The following is a 6,071-nucleotide window of genomic DNA, read 5'->3' on the forward strand; positions in this document are numbered from 1 at the left end:
TTTTTGCTCTTCGAGATAACGTTCCCGCCTTCCATACATTCTTCATTGCTCCCAGAACCTTCGCCCCCTCCCCCACCCTGTGTCTCACTTCCCCTTCCATGGTTCCATCCACTGCAAAGTCCACTCCCAGAAAAACTGGAAGTGAAGTGTTCTTCACTTCCTCCAGTTTTCCTCCATTCAAACTTACCTTCCAATTAACTTGTCCCTCAACCCTACTGAACCTGATAACTTTGCTCTTATTCACATTTACTCTCAGCTTTCTTCTTTCACACACTTTACCAAACTCAGTCACCAACTTCTGCAGTTTCTTACCCTAATCAGTCACCAGCACTGCTGTGTATATGTATATATTTTGTTTTTCATACTTGATTGTCATTTTTTGCATTAGTGAGATAGCAACAGGAACATTATAGAAAGGCCACATCTGCTCACATCCATTGTCTAGCTCTCATCCATAATGCAGTGAAACCACAGCTCCCTATCCGCACCCAAGCCCCACTGACCTTTCCGTGGTTTACCCCAGATGTTTCACATGCCCTGTTCAGTCCATCGACTGCACATCAACCCAGTATACCACATCATTCCAGTTCTCTCAATCCCATGTACGCCTTTCATATGTATCGTTTAAGATTTTTGTGTTGCCATACTATCTTCAACACTTTCAGTTACTTTGTCCAAGGTTGAGGCAAACTTATTAGGGTAGTACTGACCTTGACTGAGACATGCTTTCCTGAAATGAGTTGAATTACACACAAACTGAAGGTTGTATTGGCTGTTCATAGATGACAACCCAAACAAAGGATTTGTCATAGGAGATGCCTTGGGGCCTTTAACCTGCTAGTGACCACAGTGGACAGAGTGCACCTTTCTTAGGGATTCTTTATTCCTGTAGTACCCATTGTTGCTTGTATCATATCATCCATGCACACACTGCCCTTACATATGACTGGCCAATCTGTTAAATGATGTTCTTTCTTTTCTTTCACACTCATTCACCATCTCTCACTCTAGCAAGGTAGCAACAGGAACAAAGGCCTCTCTTGCTTATGTCTATTCTCTAGTTATGTGTAATACACCAAAACCACTGCCCCCTACCAACAACTAGGCCCCACAGACCGTTTTTCATGGCTTTCCCAAGGAGCTTCATATGCTCTGGTTCAAACCAGTGATATCATATCACCCCTTCTATACCACATCCCTCCAATTCACCTCTCACTTTCCTGCATATTCAGGCCTTGAGCACTCAAAATCTTTTTCACCCCCATCCTTCCACCTTCAGTTTGGTCTCTCCCATCTTCTCCCCTCTCCTTTTGACACATCATTGAGACTTCATTTATACTTTCAAACATACTCATTTTTGCCCCCTCAGATGGTGACCTCAGCACACATTCCTCACTCACCCTATAACTCGCCTCTGCATGCATGGTTCCATTTGCTACCATGTCCACTCCCAGGTATCTGTAACACTTCATGTCCTTTATGCTTTCTCTATTCAATCTTGCTTCTCAAATAACCTGTCTCTTTGTGCTGATAAACCTAATATCCTTGCTTTTATTTACTGTTAACCTTGCTTTAAGTCAAATTTTCTCTAAAAATTTCTCCTCTCACACTTTTTTTCCAAACTCAGACATCAATTTTTGCAGTTTCTCACTCACCACCAGCAACTTGCCTTCAGGCCCTTTCACCCCCTACAGATTGCATATGCTCCCCCTGTCTCCAAGACTTTGGAATCTGCTTCCCTCACCACCCAATCCTGAACAAATTTATCAACAATGGCGACATCACACGACCCCTGACATAGACCCACCATCATCTGGAACCTCGAACGCTCTTTCCTACCTACTCACTCACATGCCTTACTCCCTTGATAAAAACTACTCACTGCTTTTAATGTGTTAATGCAAATACATACCTCTTGATTCATTGATTCATAAGGAAATACCATGCACTTTTTTTTTTTTTTTTTTTTTTGTAAGTAGTACAGGGAAGCGGACATTAAAAAGCGTAGTAAATGGTGGGATGAAGAAAAGTCTAGTGAAAGAAAAAAGAGAGGCATTAGGCAATACTTACAGGGAAGGGGAGTAAATGATTGGCAGATGTATAAGAGAAAGCACCACAAGGTCAAGAGGAAGGTACAGGGGTTGAAAATGAGGGCAAATGAGTGTTAGGGTGGGCAAGTATTGGTAAACTTTAGGGAGATGGGAAAACATTTAGGAGTTCAGTAATATGTGAAAGACATGAGAACAATTGGGGACATAGGTGAAGGGGGCAAAAGGTGTGATGATGGAGTGAGGAGGAGATGGAGATAATAATTTGAAGGACTGTTAAATGTGTGTGATGATAAAGTGGCAGATGTAGGGTATATGGGTTAGGGTGATATGTGAAGCGAGTCACGGAGAGTGGTTTGGAGATAAGAGCAGAGGCTGTGAAAGCCTTATGTAAAATGAAATATGGCAAGACAAGTAGAGAGGATGGAACTGCAGTTGAATTTATTAAAAAAAGGGGATGACTGTGTTGTTGATTGGTTGGCAAAGATTTTCAGTGTATATGTGGATCGTGGTGAGGTGCCTGAGGACTGGCAGAATTCATGCATGATGCTGTTGTACAAAGGCAAGGGGATACAGGTGAGTGTTCAAACTACTGAGGTATAAGTTTGTTAAGTATACCTGGTTAGTTGTATGAGAGGGTAATGATTTTGAGGATGAAGGTATGTACAGAACATGTTAGAATGGGGAAGAACATTGTGGTTTGGTAGAGGATGTATGGATCAGGTATTTACTTTAAAGAATGCATTTGAAAAATACTTAGAAAAAAGGACTGCTTTGTACATGGCATTTTTGGATCTGAATAAGGCATATGATAGGGTCTTAAGAGTATGCAATGTGGAAGAAAAGCTGTTAGAAAAAATGAGAGGTTTCTGCAAAGAGTGTAAGACTTGTGTACAACTAGAAATAGGAGAGTGAATGGTTCTGAGTTGTAGGAGTGTGCGATATCACCATGGTTGTTCAATTTGTGTATGGATGGGGTGGTGAGGGAGATGAATGCAGGTCTTGGAGAGAAGGGCAAGTATGCAGTCCATGGGAGATGAAAGGGGCTGGGAAGTGAGTCAGTTGTTACTTGTTGATGATAAAGCACTTTTGGCAGATTAGAGTGAGAAACTGCAGAAGTTGGTGACTGGGTTTGGAAGGGTGTGTGAAAACAGGAGAGTAAATGAGAATAAAAGTAAGGTTATTTGGTTGCGTATTTCCATCATTTTAAACCAGGTACTGTATTTCCAATCACCAGTCTTTTTTCAGCACAATTCTACAAGCTGTTCACCATATCCATTCATGATAGTGAATACCCCATGCCCCTTCAATTATACCCTCAATCACCACATTACTTGACTTCGCACTTAAATCACCCATCATTAATATCTGGTCTCTTACATCAAAGCTACTGAGACACAGCTGCTTCCAAAACACTTGCCTCTCATGATTTTTCTTAACATGCCCAGGTACAATGAACATTGATGATAATGATATTTTACATAGCTACCTCGCAAACGCGGGAGACAGCGACAAAGCAAAAAAAAAAAAAAAAAAGAAAAAAAAATTTGTTTTGTATACTTGATTGCCATTTCCCACATTAGTGAGGTAGTGCTAGGAACAGACAAAGAAAGGCCTCATCTGTTAATATCCATTATCTAGTTGTCATATGTAATGCACTCAAACCACAGCTCTGGATCCACAACCAAACCCCACAGAACTTTCCATGGTTTACCCCAGCCGCTTCAATGCCCTGTCCATTGACAGCACATGTCAATCCAAGTATACAACACAATGTTCCCATTCTCTATCCTGTGCAAACCTTTCACCTTCTTGCATGTTCAGGCCCCGATCACTCAAAATCTTTTTCACTCCCATCTTCAATTTGGTTTCCCTGTTCTTGTTCCCTCCACTTTTGACATATATCCTCTTTGTCAACCTTTCCTCACTCATTCTCTCCATATTTCCAAACCATTTCAAAACACACTCTTCTGCTCTCTCAACCCCTACCTCTTCTTATACCACACAATCTCTCCTACCCTTTCATTACTTAATTGATCAAACCACCTCACCCCGCATATTGTCCTCAAACATGTAATTTCCAACATATCCACCTGCCAATGCACAGCCCCATCTATAGCTTATGCCTCACATCCATGTAATGTTTATACTATTATTCCTACAAATATACCCATTTTGCCCTCCCAGATAATGTTCTCTCTTTCCACATTCTTTAGCAACCCCAGAACCTTGCCTCCTCCCTCACCCAGTGACTCACTGTTCTTACTTGAACACAAGCCATACATGCTTTATTAAATACTTCTCTGTTTCCAGCACCATTCCTCCCACACCATATATTCTTAAGACCTTCCACAAAGCATCTCAATCAACCTCATCACATATGCCTACTCCAGATCTATAAATGCCACATATTTAAGTAGGCTGAATGGTATATTGTCTCCTCTCCTTTCCACTCCTCAGTCACTGCAGCACCAAAAGTATGCACGACTTACTTGGGGCAACTTATTTTTAAGATGTATGATTTATGTCTGAAGCTATCATCAGAGTATGCTGCTTCCTTATGATGTCGAATTTTCTGAAGAAAACGTCAAACTTCCTGTGTTCTGATTACTTTGCCGGTGGTGGGAGGCCTGACAATTAATCTACCAGCCAATGGCTCCATGAAGCTGCTGATGTCGTTGCTGCGACATGGAGTGTTGTACAAGGCTTTGAAGGTCATGGTTGAAATCACGTTTAAGTATATGGTCAATGAGATATTCAGGAAGGTTCACAGGATGTACATCTGTCCTGGAATATGGTGCAGCAGCATAATTTAAGAGCACACGGTGGCAAAAGTGGTTCCAAAGGAATGCAGGAAGAATGGTAACAATGTACCTAACTGTGCTACAAAGAGAGAGAGAGAAAAAAAAGTCCTGAATCTGTCCACCTGGTTAGAAAAAATTGATGGGAGACATAGAAATAGTTTCATTTTTAATGCCATGGTGAAGTTGAAAAAGAACTCTGATATTAAAAGACTCCCGAACAAGATACCACAGTGGGAAGTTAAACAAGAAAAGTATACAAGGGGAAGTTAGGAAGCATTTCTCCCACATTAGAGTCGTGGACTGTGTAACAGGTTAAACCAAGAGTAAGTTACACTTAACATGGTGCCTAAAACCAACAACATTCCTCTGCAGTATGGTGGAAGGGTCCCATAATGGGGAATTTAACCATAAAGATATCGGTCAAGTATTCTGATATGTTCATAAAGGAAACTAAACAAAAAGACCGTGTTCCTTCATGCTAGTTAACACACACAAGGCACTGGCAAGTTACTGATATTGAATCCCATTTTCATAATCAACAGACATCGCTTGGGGAAAGTGGTCATAAGGAGCCTAGTCTGTGTCGGTGTTGATGTGGAGAAACCAAAGGAAGGACACGAAAACCAGACATCAAAAGGATTATCGAAGGATAGTGTGTTGAACTGAATAATTGTTTTTCAAGGAAAAATATATATGACTGCTCACTTCCACAAGCTAAAAGTAGAACTACGGCCACTGGGAAGTTTCGTAAGGTCTTTACAGAGACGGGTATTACATGGACATCTTAAATAGATGGAGGCGAGAGAGCGAGCAGAGATCAAAGAGGTGTGTGTTGCATGGTAAGTGGTTTCACAGACTAATAAAATTACAAGAGTACTAGAGAGAAAATATAGAAGTTAGTAATTAAAAGGTAAATAAAAACTGAAAAAATATATTTCTTAATGTTAGTCACTGAAGTCAGCCCTCGTTATGAGCTGAAACATGAACGAAAAATATATCAAAAGGGAAACAATGTTCTAATAAATTTTAACGATGTTTGAGGTGAGGCAGATAGTAGTTCCAATGAAAAAAAAATAGTAAATAAAGAGCATCAGATCTCATTGGTGTGGAAACAGACAAAAACAATGACTGCTTTCAGGTTATAAAAGCCTATGCTATAATTACGCAACGCTGCCGTAAAGGGTTTAGTAAGTTTTAGATGAAAGCTAAAATATCTACA

This window comes from Panulirus ornatus, chromosome 1, assembly GCF_036320965.1.
Source record: "Panulirus ornatus isolate Po-2019 chromosome 1, ASM3632096v1, whole genome shotgun sequence".
Taxonomy (NCBI): Eukaryota; Metazoa; Arthropoda; class Malacostraca; order Decapoda; family Palinuridae; genus Panulirus; species Panulirus ornatus.